Genomic DNA, 21,556 nt, shown 5'->3' with positions numbered 1-21,556 from the left:
GCAAATGTCCACCCAGCTGCTTTGCACACAGAAGATGTAATGGCTGTTAGTGCTTTAATACAGAGGAAGTCGTCTTGGGTTTTCCTCTATATCATCTTTACTACTGAGTTTAGATTTTTTTGGTCCACTACACTTTTTTTTTGCTACAGGCCTGTTTAAGATCACATATCAAACAAATATACACATCCACTGGTTGAAAACCCTCAGAAGGGTGGATAAGTGATGGCCAGAACAGATTTATTCTGGAGATGAGGATTTGACCTTATTAATAAAAAGTGCTTCATTTCTGGGTCATAAAGCAAATGCGCTGAAAGATCATCTGTCAAAGCTGTTAAAAACTTACCAACATCCTTAACTTCGTATTTTCTTTACAAAGGCATTTCAGTGTAGGAAAAGTGGTTTAAAAAACAGCTTGGAGCTAGAAGAAGTAATAAGGTTGAGGACACAAGATCTGTTGCATTCACAGCAATTCTGGAGAGATCTGTTACAGATTGCACAGTAAGTTTGTAGTAAACTAGGTCACTTGATTTGAAGGTGAAAGTGTTGAAGCAGAGTAATAAGCACCAATTTTAAAGTGGCGTAGGTTGTTCAGCATATCGTGATACTAAATGCTAAGTGAAGGAGGGGATTTGGTTCTCATAGCAAACAGTAATTCAGTGCAGTAGTTGATACTTCCTTTCAAATAAGCACGTAGTCACACAGTAGTTAAAAGCAAAAAGCTTTGCCTTAAAGTGAATGGGCTATATATTCCAAATCATTTAAAAGTGCATCCTCGAGTTATTGTTGAATGCACTGTTTTAAAGTGTTTTGAAGCAAACAGCTGTTTTTTTTTTTTAATGGTCATATGGCATGTTTTTGCTGATATGTTGCATCAGTGACCAGAATCAGATTACTTCAGGGGGAAAAAAAATGCTTAAAAGGTTTTCGGGATACTTTCTCTGTGGAGTATGTGTGGTGAATGTAGGGATTCATATTGTTCAAGTGTAGTGATCTGAATGTGACCTTTGGTAGGTGCTGATCCTAGAAATAAGGGATCAGTCTTTGAACTCTCACCAGCTTTTGCATTGCGCTGATATCAGTCATCGGTAGCCAGCAAGAAACGTGCCATCATGCTAGGCCATGTAAAACGCTTCCTGAAAAGGCAAGAGTGTAGCTCCTTCGTTAAAGCTCTGCTTTGGAAGGGGTGCTGCTTAGCAAGTTAAGGGGAGAGGAATGCTTTGCTTTAAAAACTGTTGCCTATTCTATGACTTACTTTCCTTCAGAGACGTGAGAACGTAAAGCTACTTCATTTTTTTCAGTTGCTTTTAGGTTTTGTTTTTGTTTCTTTTCTTATCTCTGAGTTAGGCTACTCAGTCTTCCTTTCCTCTTTTTGCACAAAAGCATTATTACAACTCTGCTTTCTGTTCCCTTCAGCTCAGTTGGAGGTAGTTCCATGATGATGAATATCACACCTCTGTAAACTTGCAGATTCCTTGTATTTCAAGGTGTGTGGTGGTCGTCAGAATGCTCATCCCACATCACTGTTTTCCTTCATTTGTCTTGTGGTGCTTGGGACTCGGTCTGAGTCAGCTCAGTGGTGTGAATGGGTAGGTTTTTTCACTTGCACTAGGCTTCCCACCTTTGGTGCTGGATTTCATCTATTAGCGTGTATTTTCTTTACTGATGGGCAAGGAAAAAGGTGACTCAATATAATCTTACTCTGACTTTTTGCTTATAAGACTTGGGCAGATTTAAGCTCTCGGGCCAAGGAAGGGCTTTCCTCCTCAAAGCTTCTGAAAGGATGCTCTCTAGCCAGTGCACGTACTGCTTGAATTATGAAGAAACATCAGTGCTGAAGCTTGGTAGTAATTATTTCTTTGAAGTGCCAGCAATCAACCTCAAATCAAGCGTTCTGTAACACACGTTGTATGCTGATTAGGAAAGAAGCAAGTAGCCCCCTACTCTGTGGCTGTCTGTCTTCAGGCATTTTTATAGCGATCATCATCCTCATATTGAAGCACAGTGTGGGAAGGTAGAGGTGAAGCAGAGCAACAGCTGCTTTTAACTGGAAGTATTACTCACAGATGTTTAGTCCTATAGAAGGAAAATGGTGTAACCACTTCAGGCTGTCCTGTTTTTAGTCCTTTGCCTAAATGTGTCCTGGCCAAAGTGTATAGGAGAGGGGAAAAGAAAAAGGAAAAAAAAAAACAGCAACAACAACAAACACTCTCCCACCCCCCTTTGGAAAAGTTCATTAAGTATATTTCTTTATATTTGTTTAGGGCTGCACATGGTATTAAGCTGTATCTGCCTGGACACATGCAATATTTAAATGTGTAACTATTAAACATGTTTAAAAGGTGTTCCCAAAGCTCACTTTTAATTACTTTTAATCCTTGTCAAACTGTCTTCTCTTTTCCCTCTGGCCCTACCTCATTCATGGGAAAACAGGGCTGGCTTTGCTACGTGTCTCCAGGTCTCTGAACCCGTACAGCTGTGGGCTGCCAGGAAACATGCACAGATGATAGGATCTACAGGAGTAATAAAGAGCATTTTTTGTCAAATATGAGCACATTTATTGTCAGAAGTGACTTATTAAGTTGGCCTCTGTCCCGTTAGGTGTGTATTGGCCCAAAGTAGACATGGGTGTCACTTAGACAACGTGGCCTGTACTGTGTCTTCTAATTAGTCCTTGGATTCATCTCATGTATGCTCAACGGGAGAAATTTACAGAATTGGTGCTGATAGGATTACATCTAAGAAGTCTGTAGGTAATTCTACTCAGAATCCCTCCAAGGAAGTGGGATGAGTTTGGGCAGATGGATCTGTGGGGTGTTTTGGTGCTAAATTACTAAAGGACTGCTGGAAACAAGGCATCCTGAGGCCTTTTTGAAAATATAAGTTGATGTTCAGAGTCCTTCACCAAAGCCTTCTCCCAGTCCCTCTCCTCGCCGGAGTTTGAAGATTAGTGACAAACCCGTGGACTTCTTTGGGCTTTATAGAAGCTGATTGTGAAGGCGTAGCATTTGTTAGGGAAAAGGATTGATGGGCTGTGGGTTTCTGGTTGCTTTGCTTTAACAAAGTAGTAGGAGAGTAGGAGCTCCTTTTTTTTTTTTTTTTTTTTAAAGGGTAGGGCTTAACATCTGGTATTTATATATTGGAAAATGAATCCTTCCTCCCAGCGCTGACTCCTTTGAGTTGGCAGAGTAATTTCTTCTCGGGTCTTTTTGAAAGCGACTTCGAGGCGAGGCTTTGCGGGGCTCCCCGAGGACCCGGAGGCCGGGCAGCCCGGCCGCGTGAGGTGCTCCCGCTGCCGGTGAGCCGCGCGGGAGGCGGCGGCGGGCGACCCGCGTCTCCCCGGAGACCCGAGCGGCCGGGCCGGGCTCCTAGCGGTCTCCCGGCCCTCCTCCTCCGCTGACGCGGGAGGCGAGGCACGGCAGGGCGGCCGCGGCCTCCCACGTACCTCCCCGCGCGTGGCTTTCCGGCTTCCCCGGGCCGGGCGCTGCCGCAGGGTGCCGGCAGCGTGGAGGAAGTCAGGAGGCGACGCGGGACGTCGGAGGAGGCTCGGCGGCTCCTCGGTCTCGCCGAGGCGGCGGGGGATCGCCGCACGCTGCTCCGGCCGTTTCTCCGCCTGCTTGCCCGCTGGGCTGAGCGAGGCGCGGAGCCGCTCGGGTACAGTGAGATACGGCTTTCTACGGCTTTCTGTTTCCTTGCTCCGGGGGATTTCTGTCACTCGCGGTTGGTCTTGTGCTACCTGCCAGCCGGCGGGGCTGCCCGCCCCTGCCGAGGCGTCACGGGGCGGCGAGCACTCCCGTCAGGGAGCCCGGCAGCTCGGCCTTGCCGGCACCTCTCCCTGCCCCCGACCCCCCGTCGGTCGCTGCCACGTACCCCGGGCAGCTACAGCCAGCGTCTCGTATGACAAAATAAGAGCAGGAACGTACCGTAGGCTCTTCACAGGATTTTTTAGCAGCTGGGTGTAACAAGAGGCAGGGCCTGCCGCCCCCAGGCTTGAATGTTTGGGCTGTAAAGGAGGGTGGCCCTGGGCGTGGGGGGGACACGGTGAGTCCTGGCAAACCACAGACGTCCTCCTGGAGAGCTGGAAGAGGAATATAACTTTATCCGTAAGCTGCGTCTTAAATGGATACCGAGTCTTTCCGCGGTGGATGATCCTGTTTATGTTTCTGACATAACCGCCCCTTCTCATCTTACACCTCTTTCGGTCGGAGAGCTTTAATCTGTAAGCTTTCTAATAGATTTATAGTGATGAATTGAACGTGTTTTTTTTTTTAAACTTGGCTTTTGAGAAAGAAACTAAAACACTGTGCCTGGAGTGGTTCATCTGTGTGTGTATAAACATATGTTTACACACTGAACAGATACTCCAGGCATTGATTTTTTTGGTGTGCATATATATATACGCGTACATACACAGACATACTGTACCTTTAAACTAGGATGGGGTAAGCAAGCTTTGAGGCATTCTTTTCTGTTAAAAACCTCAAGTGATACTGCACCTACCTCATTTGTAAGGTTGATTTGGTTGTGCAGACTAAGGCAGGAAGGCAGAGGATGACAAAACATGTTCTTATCAAATACCAGTTTACAGCACTGTTGGGTAAATCATTAACAAAAGGTCCCCGTACTTGTAAACGCTGCTAAAGAGGGTTCTCATCCCTAAAATTCCCTTTTCCAGGAGGTAAGTGAAGTTATTTGCAGTTCTTTATTTAGCTTGTGGGTTGCTTGCTGGCACATTTTTTGTACTGGTTATAGTGCAGTGGAGTTAAGTATGGGAGGGAACCTCCTCCCCTCTGCACACAGAATACAGCCCTTGCCTGTGGGAGCATCTCAAACTGATAGGAGGAGAGGGAGCCGGGGGTGGGGGGGGACGACACACCACGGCATGCCAGGTTTCTCAGTCAGATTAGTTCATTCATTGCTGTTGTGCTGTGAGAGCCATAGGTGGGCAACGTTTTTACATCACATGAGCAAGAAATTAGCGCTCTATAGGTTTGGGTGTAGAGGGAAATCAGCGTTTCACTCCCTGTTTGTTGAAATAGCTTGAGGCCACGAAGAGTTTTGCAGCAAACGGTATCAAAGATGCGTGGTTATCCACAAATGGCTAAGTGCTCCGTGCCTGTTGCTGTTGTGGATAGTGGGGAACAGGTTCTCGAACCTACCGGCCTGGAAGTGGGCTGCTGTGCTCATGGCAGGGTTTCTCTCCTCTGGCAAGAGCAGCTGCATGGCAGCTGATGAATCCCATCAGCTTCTGCCACAGTGGCATTACTCAGCTGCCCATAAGTACTGTAACTCATTAATGAAGCTTAATTTTAAATGGGCTAATGGCTGATCGGCTAATTTGATGAGTGGCTTTGTTTCCTGGAATCCAGGTGGACTGCGATTTGAATGTATTACTTTGAGCTGTGAGGATGCTGTGCCTTGCCATGCTTAACTCCACACCGGAGTCTTGTCTGACTTCTGTTTTGCAGGCATTTAAGAAGGAGATTTCTTCAACGCATTTGTTACTACTTACTATTGAGTTTTGTCTGCATTTGCTTTAAATCTGATTGATCATATTTCCAGTAAGCTTATTTTGATCAAATAACTTGAAGTATTGGCAGTATGTAACATATGAAAACTCATTATGTGGAGAAGAGTAAAAGTAGCCTCCTTTGCCATGTTTGCAGCTGCTAGAATGAAAGGAAGAGGGTTTAGTTCAGGAAGGACTTAGGCTGTTCTAGTTGCCTGTATTCAAAAGCAGGACTGCAAGCTCACAACTGAGCTCTGAAGCTCCCTGCATCAACATGGGAGTTTTTCCTCACACTCCCCAAGCTGTGTCCCTTTCAGGTGTTGAACTCACAACCTAGCTCTCTTGTGCCAAGGATCAGTCTGGTCGTACAAGGAGATTTCCACTTTTCTCCACCTGGTCCTAATAAGACTTCTCAAAGCCCAGCTCAGAAACCTGGGCCTCACTTAAAAACAACCCAAAGCAAAAAGCCTGTTCCATGCTGTTCCACATGGCTAAACGCCTTGCACAGCCTGTGCTCTGTATCCCGGCTTTCCATAAGCTGTGAAGGTTCAAAACTGCTCTTGCTGCACAGGAAAGCGCCCTTTTTGCTTGTCTAACTTTATAGGGTGGCTGCACGCTGTCCTTTTAAAGCAGGTCTTTTTAAAGCTGTCCCACCACGTGAGGGGAGAATTCAGCGGGTGCTCTTTGCGTGTGTTGTGCGTAATACCAGCTGCTTGGAGGAGGAGATGAATTCAGACCTAGGGTCACCTCGCTGGGACTGTGGCTGCCTTGTGAGCTGCTTCACAAAGGAGAAAAGTCCCTCGCTCCCCTCTTTGCCACATGGTCACATGTTCCCCTACCAAGCGAGTCTCCAGCACCTCTGATTTAATATGTGCACCTTTCTCCTTTGACTTTTAGGGACAAGAGGCGCCCATCGGGATTTCATCTGGTTTATGTGAGCTGCAACAGGAGGCCAGGAGAGTGCTTGGATAAGTCCTTTGGATAAGCAGGTAGCCACACTCGGTGTTCAGTAACAGCTGTCTTTGACACGGGACCTGGAAGACAGGGGAAGGGAAGAAAGCCCAGTTTCTGCTATCTTGAGCTGCGTGTTCCGGGGTAGCACTTGAGAGCATATCCGCTGCCCCTCGTGTGCTTGCCGCGGGGCCATAGGTAATGTTTGCCAGGAAAACTGGCCTGATGGAGTGCTCAGTTGTCTCCAGCTGCTCTCTGCAGCTGCCTGCATGGCAGAGAAGGTGCGGGAAATGACTCCAGTTAAAAATAGAAAGGAAGGTTAGGAAACTTGAGCTATGGTTTCAACATATGCAATGTACAGCCGAGCTGCGCCGACAACTCACTGCTGCCACCGAAAGGGCTTGCTTCTGCTTGTGTGACTGCGCGGTGAGCTGGTTGAGCTGCCTCGCCCAGCAGCAAACCGAGCCAGGAAAAAAGGAGTTTTCCACCATGCAGTCACACCAGCACAAGAGAGGAGGGTGGGGATGTAAGGCGGGGGGATCTGGGTGCCTGCAAGAGAAGGATTGTTTAGCTCTGCTGGAACAGGTAACACCTGAGTTCAGGTGTGTCAGGGAAGGAGCTGAGTTCAGGTGAGCAGCTCGAATGCTTTGCATTGGTAAAGTCAGCTTGGGGTAAAATCAGAGCTACAGGGTGCGTGCTACCGTTTCTAGCTGGTGCCCAGCTCATTCAGAATAGTAGATGCAAGTTAAGAGCAAAGTCTTAAGGAGAGTTACTTTGCTGTTTGAAGTGTTTGTATTCCGATAGTTCACGGAGGGGCGTTGGTTTATCTGGGTAGTTTTTAAAACACATGAAAAGTGCTGGGGCCTTAATTTCATTTACCAAATGTGTTTTCCTTGGTATCATACTTGCTTGGTATCGTACTTTTAAGAGCCTTTATTTTGCATTAGTTATGTGAAGTGTTGGGTGGAAGCTAATCAGCAGACTATCCAATGGTAAATATATTGTGCATTGTAGATTGCACACTTCTTAAGCATTGCTTTTTAGGAAGCAGCCATTATGTCGGCAGCTCTTCACTCTGTGTTTATTACCAGTCCTTGCAGTTATCTCTGGTTCCCCTAACTTTGTCTGGATATATTTTGCACTGCCTTTCCTAAACCAGGGGCAAAAGCCAGTCTAGCAGTTTTCTTTGCTAGAAAGTTTATTTTCTGATGCTTTTTTTGTGTGTTTTTGTTGTTGTTGTTAGTTGCTTGTTTGTTTTACTCTTTGTTGGTCTCGAGAATAGTGTGATTTCTCAAGCTGCTCTTTGGTTCAGCAGAGTTCCTGCTGTTGTAGCACTCCCAGACATGTCTCAATAACCCATGAAATGCCCTATTACGTGCCAAATTAAGAAGGAGATATTCAGGGGCATTTCAGGTGCTTGGTTCAGCAAGTGTGCTGCACCAAGTGCTCCCTGCACATGACATGGAGGAAAAACAGCATTTATTTCAACATAACTAGGTAATATTTAGCTTTATAATATTTAGACCAGAAAACCTGTAACATAGCACTTTGCCTGGGCAAATGACTTGAAGAAAAATAGCGCTTACTCTTTTCAGGAGGCCTTTTACATATGGCAGTAGACAAAAGCCCTTCTAGAGCATAGTGAAATTCTGTATCGAGTCAAATTTGACCTCTTGAATTGTGAAATTGCAGTTCTGTGTTCAAAAGTGAATTTTAAGAACTGAAGTTACTCTGTAAGCCTCCAGGTGAGTTCTGGAGACAAGTGTTAGTTATTATCAGTTAAACTTCAAAATGGTTAAGGATGCTTTCTCCCTTGATAGTGGGCAGCTTCTCGTAACCAGCAGTAAAAATTACTTGGTTCCAGCAATACATATAATACTGTTTTCTTGTAAATTGAAAGGATCTGTTTAGCAGGCAAACAATTTTTTTTATCAGTAAGGATGCTGATGTTGTTATAGTTAGTTTTTAAAAGCTGGGAGGTTTAACTCAGTTAAACCCAGTTTATTTATAGCGAGAAAGCTTTGAGATTGGTGGTATTAAGCAGTCAGGATGAGGAGAATTTACTAGGAAGACCGCACCAGCTACTTAGTTTTGGTGCCTCTTTGATATCAATTTCTTAATCTTTCTGTGCTTTTTTTTTGTTTGTCTGGTTTTTTTTGTGTGTTTTTTTGTTTATTTAATAAAATAATTTCTAACTCCTGTGTTTTGAATTGTCTTTTTTTTTTTCTTTTAATCCCAGACATGTGCTTTTCTTTGGGGACATTGGCTTGTGTGTTCAAAACTAGTCACACCCTGCCTAAAATCCTTAGCAAAATCATGGCATTGTTCAGCCCTCTGCATGTGTTTATACAGTATTTAGATTAGAATAGCAAAGATCTGACCTGGGCAAGCCTCAAGAAACTTCTTGTGTTAGTACAGTTGCAGAGGGAGAACAGGGAGCCGCTTCAGATGATGTGGGTATCTCTGGTCCTGGTAAGCACTGAAGAGGAAATAATCTTGCAAATTCAAAATGAAAACTCAAAGCAACTTCCAGCTGCATTAGACTTCCTTTGTTTTCATGGTTCTCTGTGCGCAGCTTATGCTTTTTGAAGCTCCAACTGTTTGCAAGGGACTGGATTTTAGTTAAATGGAAAAAGCTTTTCCAGGGAGGCTAGAGTAATTCCTCACAGCACAGGAGAACACTTTGCCCCTGTTTTGATTTCTGAGCTACTAAGCTTACATAAACAACCCTCTCCCAAACCATAAATATATTTAATTGATAAAAATATCTCCCTGTATAATAAAAGTCTCTCTCTTTAGCAAAGGGACTATTTGGAAACACTTTCTGGGTATGCAGTAGCCTGTTTTTTTGTACTTGTGAGGGAAAGGTGGGAAAAGAACTGATCCAATAATTCCAGGTTACTTGAAACTAAATCCACTCAGAATTAGATTTATATGTGAAAAAAAGTAACACAGGCTTAGACTTTTGTTGATGTTTAATGTTCTGTAACAGTCTTCGTGGGCATAATTGAACGATCAGTGCAGGAGTGATGTCAGAGGAGTTTATGTTGAGTGATTACAGAGCCCGCCGTGGCTTTCACTTCAGTGCAGTCTGAGCTAATTGACGAACAGGGACATAATTTATTTACAGTGCTCAAGATGCTTCCAGGTTGGTTCTCCTTCTTTTGATAAACCCTTGAACGGTGGGAAGGAGGAGGTGGCTGGCGGTGTTGGCTGAGAATTGCGGGGCTGGGCTGGGCTGTTTCTACTGTTGGTCACAAAGTTATCTAAAATATTCTGCCTTCTCTCTTAGGTGATGGTTCTGCACTGCCATAGTTTTAGCATCCTCTCTGTTTTCTCACAAGCCTATTGACCTTTAATCTGGAGCATGGGCTGCTCGTTTGGGGAGGTAATGACACCTAGGTCTGAAACAAGCTGCAGAGGATGGGGAAAGGAGGGAAGAACGAGTGGATGCTACTGTTGATTCAAAGAAAAAATAGGAAAAATCTACAGTGGGCATGAGCAGACGCTTTGTTTAGGGCTCAGTTTGGGATGGATACTGTCTTTCTTCCTGATTTTGTTAGATTCCGGTGTAATACAGTACAGTTTGCTCTTCTGACGAACCATGGGTCTGTACTAATAAATCTGACTTTACATAAAGCTTTGAAGCATGTTTTGAAATAAGGAGGAGTTCCTGTTTAAAAGTCCCTTTCAAAGTAGGTAAGCAAAAGTTGGGGTTTCCTTCTCTTTTTTTTTTTTGGTACTCCATATGAAAGCATATACTCAGAAATCTCTTAGGCTATGAAGATGACTTTCAGTTCTGTTGAGCCTGTGAATAATGAGGGAGGAGGCAGCCGCAGGCTGATTGTGTGGCTTGGGGTTTTCCCCATGCTTTGGGCAGACCTGCTATTTCTGGAGCTGCAGCAGGGACCGGCTGTTCTTTATAGCCCTGTATGGAGGGAAAGAGTAGCATGGGGTCCCTTAAAGACTTCCACGCTGCTGGCTTGGATCTTTGTACATTGTGTCCTGTCCCAGAGAAGCTGCTTGTACAGCTTAGCACAGTCTTTGTCCTGAACTCATTTGTCTGGCTGCCAGTTAAAAGCCACCTCAAAGTCTGCTTTGCAAATACGGAGTGGTAAAAAAGACGATCTGAAAACACTTTAGCCCATGTTCTAACTTTGAAGGTGAAAGGCTGTTTCTAAGTAGAGATGCAGTTAGTTTTCATGAGAGATCTTGGAGGTGCCGGCCACCAGTAGTTTTAAAGCTGCTATGCCCTTTGAATAGTATCTGGAGCAGAGATTTCTGCAATTTCTTGTGTGTTTCAGTGTGGATCATGAAGGTGAATCAAAATGCAACAGTTGTTAGTATGAAACTCCCTTACCTGCTAACTGACCCCGAGGTTTGTGCCCTCCGTTAGGGGACATAAGTCCCATTGTCATCAATGATTTGTGCAGCATCTACAATAACAGTGTCTACTGCTTATGTAAGTGTAGCCATTTATATTTTACATCTTTGCCTGCCCTTCATAAGTTATTTAACGAAGAGCGCAAGGAAGTTGGTTACTTGGCAAAAACTGACTTTTACTGAAGTAGTGAAATACAAGTTTCCTGATTTTTGTCCTGGCACTGTGCTCTGTTCGATGGAGCTCTCCTCCATGCTAGTCACGCCACACTTTCCCAGGATCTCCTGATGCTTTCTAAACATTATCCTTCCTCATTACTCATCCAGAAAGCAAGAAGAGCCTTCAGTGCTGCTCTTCACAACCCATCTCCTGTAGATCTCGTTGTGCCCTCTGGGCAGGGCAAGAAATCCAGCTGAGAGAGACGGAACGCTATAGCCTCTTGGTCTGCTGTAGCCACTGGCTCTCATGGCCTGGGATCAGCGATTGCCCTTAACTCTTGACTCGCACGGTGCTGTGCATGGCAAATCTTACATGTAAGTGTGACAAGTTCGGTTGCGTGCCAGTGCTGCGAATTGGACTGGTGTGCTTCACGTGCCATCTGTTGTCTTTGCTGTTTGCCTGTACTCAATGGAAGATGGTGTTTTACTCTTGGGCCATTGCTGTAAGGTCCTTGTGGTGAGCGACTGTGCACCGATGCGTTGAACGGTGAGCCCAGAGGTGCCATCCTGCTTTTGTCAGTGTTACCCTGTGCTCTGACTCTGAGATGCTGCCAGGATTTTGTAATGTGGCTGCCAAGGAATGATTCAGATTGGCACTGTTTTTTCTCAGAATCAAATTAAATCAAGTGCCTGCATTGTTTCACTGGTGACGTGAAATAAAACCTGTAATAAGACTCTTTCTATTTTTTTTTCAATGCTGTTGTGGTACAACTTGGGGTGAAATGCATATTTCATCAGAATTTATGCTGTGATACTTTAATCCCCTTGCCCACATTAAGTGTTTGTGAATGTAGGTATTTTCAGAGCCAGTGGAGGTTTTGGAGTGCCTAAGGACAGATAATGATATACTTGCTTTTAAAAGCAAATTTTGTATGCATTTATGTTCTGTGCAGTCTTTGGAAGTGCAGCTCCACCCTCACCGCCATAAAAACCACCCAAACCAAAAAAAAACCACCAACCCTTGAACAAACCCCAGATGCAAATTACTGTGACGGTTTAATATCTCTTGGTATGAAGACTTTACAGTACCTGATCTTATCACTTCCAGAGCAGTACATTTTTTTCATTAGTAGTCTGATCAGCTTTTGAAAGGTCTGTACGGCTTGCATGAGAAGCACTGGCGCAGTGCCAGAGGACTGCTCGTGAATTTTCATCATCTTTCTGCGCGGGAGATTATTTTTTTAATGACCTCTTTTTAAAATACCATATTTTATCAGCTTTACAGATCTTAAAAACGTCCTTTTCACATGCTAGCTCTACCTAAAAGATGCATGCCAGAGCACGGTTCAAGGAGTAGTCTTGTGGAGTCAGTCTGGCCAAACGTGGGATTGGCAGGAAGAGCAGGCAGAGGCACGGGATGCGACTCGGGTCGATGCTTGCTGAGCTGGTGTTGCCTCCCTCCAGGCCCTGCTCTCGTCGGCATCTTGCCAGAGGTCCCCCGAAGGGATGAGGGCATTGCGGAGGTGGCTGCAGGCTGGTGCTCCGCCGGCAGCCTGCCGCTGCCGCACCCCGCTCTTGAGGGCTCCTCGCCAGGTGAGCTTCTGCAGTAACGTAACGCCTGGACTGCTCTGATGGGACCCTGTGCTTTAGAAGCATCAGTGTAATTATTGTTCTCTTGTTTTGCTCGCTTGCTTAGGCGTGCAGCAGGGATATTCCATCCTGTTGGACATCTCTACTGAGTGCGTCCTCTGATTGTTCACCTAAGGGAAGGGCTTATTCCACTGAGCCCTTTGCATCTTGCTGCTGAAGGAGCATTGCTCTCTCCAGCATGGCTGCTGCTTTATCTCCTCTGCTATTCATCTTTTGGCTTGCGCTGCCATGTTGCTGAGGCTGTTTCCAGCTGTGCCCTGCTTTTCTTGCCATCTCCCTTCCTTTGCCACAAGTCAGCGGAGCTGCAGCTTTGCAGTCGACACCGACCTGCCTGGGAGAGGGGAGCATCCCCTCCGCTCAGCGAGGCAGGTCAGAGTTCCTCTGTTTTTGGGCTGCACCTTGCTGGTGTTACTGCCTTGCTTTCATTAATACCTTGCTAATCTGAGCTTCACCCATCTGCCTGCAGAAAGCTACGGCATCCATGTGACCACAAATTCCTCCTCCTCTCCCTCCCTCTCATCTTTTTCACTGTCAGTTATTTGGGTTAATCTTCCTGGGTTTCTGCCGTTCTTTTGCTGCTGTAGTTGTGCAGGTCTTGTTCTCCTTATTATGTTCTTCCTGTTAATTTGTAATAGAGGGTCTCTTTTGGGCTGTGAAGTCCAGGCTTGGTTTTTGCAGGCAAGCACTGTTTCTGCAGTGATCCTCTCGGAGTGACAGGCATCCCTTAATTGATTAAGTGGTTAATTCACATGTCTACTTCCGCACAGCCAGCAAGGAATGCTGATTTTGTTCTTTTCAAGGGTGGATGCAGCTTTTCGGTTTCTAAACCAACTGAAATTGTCCAAGCAATTGGATTTGTTCACTGCAAGCAGTGCATAGGTGGAGAGCACTGCACAGCAAAACTCGGGGAGCTACAGCTGCCAGCTTGGTAAAGCATGTACACCGTGACGTAGTCTGGAGGCACTTATGTGGCGGCGGATCATGAAAATGACATTACGTCTAGTGCTGTGCTGCGAGACATTAACTCTTCCCTCCGAATGCACAATTTAATGAAAGGAGGCAGGTTATTGAGGGTTTTATCATACACTTCATAGCAAACAGCTCAGTTTGCCTTCTTTTGGCTAAATTTAAAACGTTTAGCCTAGTTAGCAAAGCTTGCTAGTGGGTGCACACTCATGCTAGTGGCTCATCGCAGCGGTCTGGACCTGATCCCACCATCCTTTCTGTGGCAGGAGAGAGGTGTTGTATGACTGACCATCTCGAGAGAGTTATCTGCCTTAGGTATTTTTAATCAGTTCTCTTTGTGAAGTGTGAACTAACTGCAGAAGGAGCCTGGCTCTCCGTTTCAAGCTGCTTTGGTGCAGTTTGATGGCTGTGGGTGCTGATCTGTTGGGGAGGGGGTTGTGGGTGCTGATCTGTTGGGTGGTGTGAGCGAGTCTGAGCTTAAATACTACTTTCATTAAATGCTGTTTTGTAATGTATGATTCCCATGAAATTAATACAAGCTACTAGTATTTAACCAGTACTCAGAGTATAGGTTCTCTTCCCTTGTTTGGCTGGAATTCCAGATGACTTTTTGAACTGATTTTACTGAAGCATTCAAAACCTCCCAGGTCAGCGTGTGAATCTGTTAGGCAGCCATCACTGTAGAAGTGCAAAGCCCATCTCGATGTCTGGTGTGGCAGGGAGTAGAGTCGCTGCCTGCAGAAGGATGCTGAGGACCACCCTGCCTGGGGTACTCCTTGGGGTCACAACTGTAATTGCTGGGTAGCTGATGGACATCTCCGTAAAGAGTAAAGATATTAGGAAAACGCGATGCAGCCGTGTTTCCTATACCCCTAGTGTGGCGCTGGGGCGGGGAAAGAGAGAGGTAATTTGATGTCTGCAGGAGGAACTTACTTCTGAGGCTTTCAGTCTGTTGAAATATGATTTCCAGAACAGTTAGATACCAAGATGCAAATTTCTTATTTTTTCTTCTCTCTCTCTGTGTTCCTTTTTGGTGACTGGAGTTGATTGTAACTTTGGAAATATGCTGAAAAGTTCATTTGAAAAAAAAGATGTGTGTTTTGTGGACTTTGAACCTCCTTCAGTACTTTCAAGCTGGTTGTCTTGGCAATTGTTTGACTGATACCTTGTAGCACACACACTTGCTTCGGTGCTGCGAGTGCTGATAGAAGTGTTTTTAAGTATTGTTTTGTGCTCTTAAAATACGTGACAATTAAAAATGTTACGAACACAACATTTTATGGAGGAAGGTTGTATGTTTCGTTTTTTTGGGTTCGATGCTGAATTGTTGTAAAGAAGACTTAAGTAAGGTCATCCCAGTGCCCTGGTGTGGGAGGATAAGCTATCTGCCTTAGATTGGGAGCAACTGAGTATGGCTAGTCGATGGCTTTAAGATCTGGAGTCCAGTGCAGAGAGAAAGCTACTTGGCAGTGATGGGGGAGGAATATCTCTTGTTTCTAAAGTCTCAGATATCTGTTGCATAGCATGTCACGTTTGGTAGCAGCAGCAGTCCTGAAATACCAAACAAGAATCCTGCATTTAACTGCATTTTACTTAATAAAGACAGGGACCCTTAAAGCAGGGAACACAGCTGGTGTGAGCTGCTCTCCCTTTCTGGCACTCCTTCTTGCTTTCAAAGGAAGAGATGGTGCACGGCCCAGCTTGGGCGGGGAGAGGACGCATCTCTCCAAAGGCACTGGAGTTTGCTGAATGAACATGAATGTGGTTTTGCCATCAAGCCGAATGCAGATAGTGGCTGATCAGGAGATTTGGCATCGATGTGACTGGCAGCGAAGACAGTAAGGAATGTGGCTGAAATTTGGCAAGTGAGCTGTGAGATACTTTCCTTGCTTGTAGCATTAACTGCCAAAGGAAGATGCCAGGGCAATTTTTCTGAATTTACAGTAGGTCTGGCTCTAGCAAGACAAGTGCCCATCGTTAAGATTATATACCAGTAACTTGTTGCCAATCAAAAATGCCTTTTTTTCGTAGCCTTTCCCAGGTTTCTGGTTGTTCTAGGCCAGCTGAGAAAGAACAGTCTTCCTCTCCTTCTGCCTACAGAGATGTTTTCTATATTTAAGCATCTGCTGTAGGTGCAACCCTGAACAGGTTATTACTGGATAGAGAAGGAATATGTGTCCAAACATCAGGCTAGGAAATACCAGAAATGATGTCGAATATATTTTTTTTCTTTCAGACCAGGGATTAGTATGTGTTATCTGAAACTAAATTAATAAAGACAAGCCCAAGAATTGTTTTACAAAGGTAACAGCGTTGAAAATGAATTATGTTGATGGTGTACATTTTGGGTGGGCTTGTGAATAGTAACAGCTGAAGTGCAGAGAACAGCATCTTGCACGAAGATATACTGATATTTTTATTTCGGATTTTGGGGCTTAGAGTCTTTTTCATCTGGTTTTGTTCTGCTGGACTTCAAAAGTATTATATTTAAAATAAAATATTTATATTTCTAATGGAATATAAAAACATATTCTAGGCTTGGTTTCTAAGCACACAAACTCAGTTTTCTTTGTGTTAGTTGTAAGTCAGGGGAAGGCAGTTTGGAGGAAGCAACTGTTGTGGTCTGGAATGCTGTCTAGTACATGTCCAATAACAAATATGACAGTTGATTTAAACCTTCAGTGCAGTGAGGCTCTATTTTTGCTGTACTTTCTGCTGGTTTTCATTTTACAAAAGATGCTGGAGTATGCATTTTAGAGGCACATTGCCATCAGTCACAAGACTGTTCTGAGTTTCACTAGGAAAAAACTTCCCTTTCTCCCTTTCTGATGTGTGGTGTGCTTTTTTTTATTTTTTATTTTTACTGAATTTTTTTAAATTCTTGCAACTACTTGAATTCCCAGAGGCTCACCGCAAATCTGGCTCTCTAACAGTAAATGACTTTTAGGTATTCAAAGTAGGCAAAAAAAAAAGCCAACCCAAACCACCTCAACTTGGTTAACCAAATCAAAATACAGAATACATCACAAGTATTTTGTCTCTCTTCCTTCTTACCTTCTTATTTCTATCCTTCTGCCCTGTTCCATGCTCTGCTCATTTCTATGCCTCGTGGGGAAATTATGCTTTTTCTGCCTTCTTTAGTGTTTTATCTGTTTTCCCTCCAAGGTCTTCTATTGTCTCTGTATAAACAAAAAGGGAGTTTGGAGAGTGTCAAGAGGAAGGCAAGTATCGTTTCGTGCGTTTTAGCAATGGAGTTATCTCAGAGGTTGCATGAGGACGTGGGGCTCTATTTCTAGCTCTGCCCTGTCTCTGCCTGACCCAGATCCCAAATTGTAACATGGATGTGTGCTTAGCTGCTCCGGAGACGAGGGCCAGAGCCTGCTGCTGCCCGAGTGTAGATCCAGCAATACTTGGGGTTGCTTCTGTCCTGAGAGCGCATATGCCAGGTTTGAGTCCAGTGCATGGCATGGGTTCCGTGGGGGCTTTGCTCTTCTGTAGCATAGAAGTGACTGGTGTAGTGGGTGGCTTGAGTACTGCTATAGAAGGCTTTGCTGAAGAATTAAGGATCACAGTGATTTTGTGAAAACTAGACTTACCCACATGTAAGTATCTGTGACAATCTGTTAGTATTTTCATGTACCCATTTGCAGGTAGAGGGCTGAAATTGTTCTTCAGAGAAAGTGGTTTTGTACTGAGTTGCAAAATTGAGTTCCTAGATGTTGAATACAATTTGTTTGTTTTGTTTTTCCAGTGCAAAGTGACTATTTGGGGAGGCTGCTCTTTGCCTCTTCCTTGCACGGAACTACAAACATGCAGGGTCGGGAGGCAGGGCTGGAAGGGGGTAGGTTTCCTTTTACAGCTGTTCAAAAAAAGTTAATACCACTTCTACTGCAGGTGTGGCTTTACTTCAGAATTCAGACATCAGGACTGTGGCATGTTAGTACGAAATGACAGCTACATTTGAATCAGCCTTATCATAGGTGGAAAGCCCCTAGCTGTTCCTGCAGGTGCCAGCTGGCATTCTGGTCCTGTTGCCTGACTCATTTCTGTAAGGAGAGTTTTTGGTCTGAAATAATTCTCCAAAACTTAAACCAAAGCCAGGACCTACCCTCCCCACCCCATCCTTTCCACCCCTGCATCACTCAAAACAGGATTTCCGTAGTACCAAAACAAAAGCCCTGCTTAGTAACCGCTCAGATAATGAAATTGCTGGTCAGGTGAAACCCTCTCGTGAGTGTTTGCTGGTTTCCATAACTACTTCACAGCAGAAGAAAGAAGAAGGAGGAGGAATAAAGTTGAGCGAAGAGATCTAGGGTTACAAAGAAGCAAAGAGCAAGGCTTCCCTGTTCATCAGGTTTGGAGGAAAAAGTTGTCTCTATGGTCTAGCACAGTGTGTGTATATGTATGTTTGTATATAGCTATATATGGACACTATATAGGTGATGTGTTTTTGTAACAGACTTGAAGGTATTCACTAGTAGTGTTTCTTACCTGAAGATAAGTTGTTTGGTTATTCGGACTCAGCACAAGTACTTTCATTTTGAAATCCTTGCTGCTGAGCCCTGGGGTTGAGTTTGGAGCTGTTACGCTGAGATCTCTGCTGGTAAGTGAATCTTAATTGCTCTGCTTTTTTAGATTAAGTTGGGAAATACATATATAGTTTTTTGTTTGTTTGTTTGTTTGTTTTCCTTCCCGTAGAGTAATTTAGGAAAAAATGGGCTGCTTGAGGATTTATGTAGTATGCAGGCAGTTCCCTTTCTCTGAAGCTGTGTATGTAGCTAGTCGGGGTATGTGGGAGTTGCTTTGTAGATTGATCCCAGCCTTCTTTTCATAATAGTAATTTGCTTGCTCTGGCTTTGTGTCCAGGGACAGTGTTTTCCATCTGGGACTGACCTTGGAAACCTCAGAGCTCTGTGAAACTCGTGTACCCTTCTGTGCCTTGATTTTATATTTACAGGGATCTTCTATTGGCAAATATTTGTATTTACAGCACAAAGCCAATTTTGTTGTAATGTTGTTCTAAAATGCCATAAGTCTCTTGCTTGTCGGTAGTGTAGCTTCATGCAAGGGGCACACTCTGGTTTGGAGGCAAGGACATCTCAGAAAGAGGGAGACAATTCAGCACATTGTTTGAGAGCTCTTCTTAGTGATATCCAGCGCATTATTTGTGGCAGACATAAATTTTTCTTTGCAGATTGGCATTCAGAGGCACTTTGCAGGTACAGGGCATCCAGTTATGGAAGTATGGGAGCATTATTGTCAGTGATGACAAAATTCCTGTAGAGAGGTGACTGCAGACGTGATTCACACCCTGCTGTTACAAACAGTTTGTTTTGTGCTGTGAAGCTGCAGGATGAGAGCTCGCAACTTTCATCTGGATAATTTGGTGTCTGTGTAACTTCTGCTCACTGGTGTTTTTTGGGAATTCACCTATGTATTGCTTTCTAAAGCATTAAAACTTCAGTCATTACAGCACTTGATTTTCTCCTGCTTGCTTGTGTGCACCCATCATCAATGTGTATCTCAGTATTATTTTTCAACAGAGAATATTTCATTATTTTGTCTTCACACAGCGCTTGTTTATCCCCAGACATCGCTTGTGTTAACAGTGCTTTTTGCTAATGGCTTTATCATTTCAATTTGTTCAGAGATGTTTAGGGATGATATACAGTTTTGCAACTAAAATGCACCTACTGCATGTGAAAGGATTTGAAAATCTCGGCTCCTTGGAGCTAGTTGCAGTTTCTGAAAGGGCTGGTTATTTCACTGATTTCTATAGTGACTGTTGCCTTGGCAGCAAAAGTCCTCACTTAGAGAATAAAAGCACTGTGCAAACATGAGGAAGGCATGATTTCATTTGGGAAAACTAATCTAGCTTCACCTTTTCCAACACCATCCCTCCCTTCCTGTAAATGCTGCTATTCCCTTTTCCCTACCTACTTCTACCCAGGGCTTTCTTCATTTGGGTTTCAGAGGACTTCAGGAGGAGATCAGGGATGAACAACTGTTGGTCTTTTTCTGCTGTTTTTGTCTCATCAGTGTTAACGATAAGTAATTTTTTTTTTGTTGTTTTTTTTTTGCTGCGAGTTTAGAGGTAATAGGGAGCAAGCCAGCTTTGGGAAGGAGATGACTGCTCTCTGGACCATGCAGCCATCCCCCACAAAGTCTGCCTTCCCAGGGATGTCCGTCACTCGCTCAGCAGTCAGCTGGCAGGCTTTGAAACTAAAATTGAAATTGTGATACCCAATGTGAGTGCTTAGTTATCCTCCAACCAGACCTAGAGGCAGAAAATTGCAGGTTCTTCTGCACCTTGGCCACCAGGTCAAGTACAGAGGTATAGTCAGCTGCTGGTTTGATTGCAGGAAGATCCTGTTCTTTAATCAGGGGTAGATGCTCCCCAGTTCAACTCTAATGCTCAATTGCATCTCCTAAAAACGATGCAAAAGAGAAGAAATCTTATTCTGTGAGGTTTCCCAGTGCTCTCTCAAATACTAGTACAACCTGGCGTAGCCATGGTTATGGTATTGCAACCTCTGTGTAGCCAGGTTGAAGTGGTGGGGAGAGACACTTCACTTGCAGTGCTCCCTGTCGTGAAATTGGAAAAGGATCTGAAGGTTTTGAGTTAGGACTTCAATGTTCACTGGGAATATGGAGGAAAAGTTGTGTAAACATGAGAAGGTGGGGGCTAGAGACCTTGCTCAAGTTACTTCATCTTGCTCGGTCTTGTGATGGGTGTTTTGAGAGACTGGTTTTGTCCCGTGTCATTATTATTATGATGCAATCAGCATTATTATGATAATCACATTCTTATTTATAATTCGTTATCAGATACAGGCTCCTTAATGAAGCAGATCTGCTGCAGATGGAAGGAGCGTTTTAGTTGCCTGGCCTGAGCTCACAGCCCATGTCAGAGCTGGGAAGGCGTGGGTGTGTGCCGGTCATCTTGCATGCCTGAGCCCATGGACGTGGCCCTGCAGCGGCCGATGCCCATCTGCACCTTCTGTGGACAGGAGAAACATCACGTGGAAGCAGTGGGGACAGCAAGGGCTGTTAGTCTCCTGAATTGCTTTTGCAAACCTCATCTGATCAAGCTTTCAGAAATGCGTGATTGAAAATGGGAGGTATTTTTAATGTGACAAGCTGGGAGTTGTTAGTAAAGAAGCTTTTTTGCCTACTCGTCTTCTGTTAGACAAGCTATGAAATAAAGGCTTGAATGATAAATGTTGATTAGAACTTTTAGCTGTTCTTCCTTGTTTTAACTTTCAAAATGAGGTCTGCGTCCTCAGCAGAGTATTCTTTTTCCTCTCAGCCTTCCTCCCATGAGTATCAATTACTCCAACTTTATGGAAGGTGCTCAATAGTGATTTACTCGCCCGTGATGTGACAGCAGCAGGCTGAGATCACACCCAGTGGGTGCTGAACTTGTTCTCCCAGAACCGTCATCTGTGAGGTCTGAGGATTTCTGCTCCTTCACTCCTTGTGGATCCCGATGCTGTCAGTGTCTGTTTGTCTGCAGAGGGTGAGACCCAGATTTCTAACAGGGATGAAAGTGTATGTCTGTGTGTATATGAGATAGGATTCTTCAGTTTTACAGCCAATAAAGTCTCTTAGGAAAAATGCTTTTATACTCTATAACGACACAAACAAAGGATTTGAGCAATCTTTGTTCTTCTGTAGGGTATCTTTTAAAGGCAGTATTGATGGTGAGCTTAAAGAATAAAGTATATGCAGGTTTCTGAATTGATTGTATGTTTTTTTTTAAACCAATATTGCAGAGTCCCACAGTTTTACTGCAAGGCACACACATTTCCTATTTCTCATAAAGCTGCCAGGCCAGGTGCCATAGGAGGATATTATGTTTTTTGTTCTACTATCAGAGCAGCATTTGCAGCTGGCAACAGATTTTAATTTTTAGACTCCATGTAGAAATCATCTTAAAATCTA

The 21,556-nt window shown here is 44.3% G+C and overlaps 1 protein-coding gene across 19 annotated transcripts in view; it reads left to right on the top strand.

The window, feature by feature from the left end:
• Positions 1-21,556, top strand: part of SGMS1 (sphingomyelin synthase 1) — a 92,775-nt gene that overhangs the window by 52,484 nt on the left and 18,735 nt on the right. For 7 of the 19 annotated variants that reach the window (XM_083844519.1, XM_083844512.1, XM_083844506.1 and 4 more), the window contains one exon: positions 6,404-6,495. The exons of 4 other annotated variants lie outside the window; for them this stretch is intronic. The gene's annotated coding sequence lies outside the window, so the exon portion shown is untranslated. Of the gene's footprint in view, positions 1-3,350; positions 3,652-3,686; positions 4,101-4,195; positions 4,217-5,637; positions 6,277-6,403; positions 6,496-16,979; positions 18,216-21,556 lie in introns of those variants that run through there. 8 more of the 19 variants (XM_083844517.1, XM_083844509.1, XM_083844522.1 and 5 more) reach the window with 7 other exon arrangements.

Source organism: Anser anser (assembly GCF_964211835.1).
Source record: "Anser anser genome assembly, chromosome: 7".
Classification (NCBI taxonomy): domain Eukaryota; kingdom Metazoa; phylum Chordata; class Aves; order Anseriformes; family Anatidae; genus Anser; species Anser anser.
Note: the sequence above shows the minus strand (reverse complement) of the source record. Positions and strands in the feature narration are given on the sequence as shown.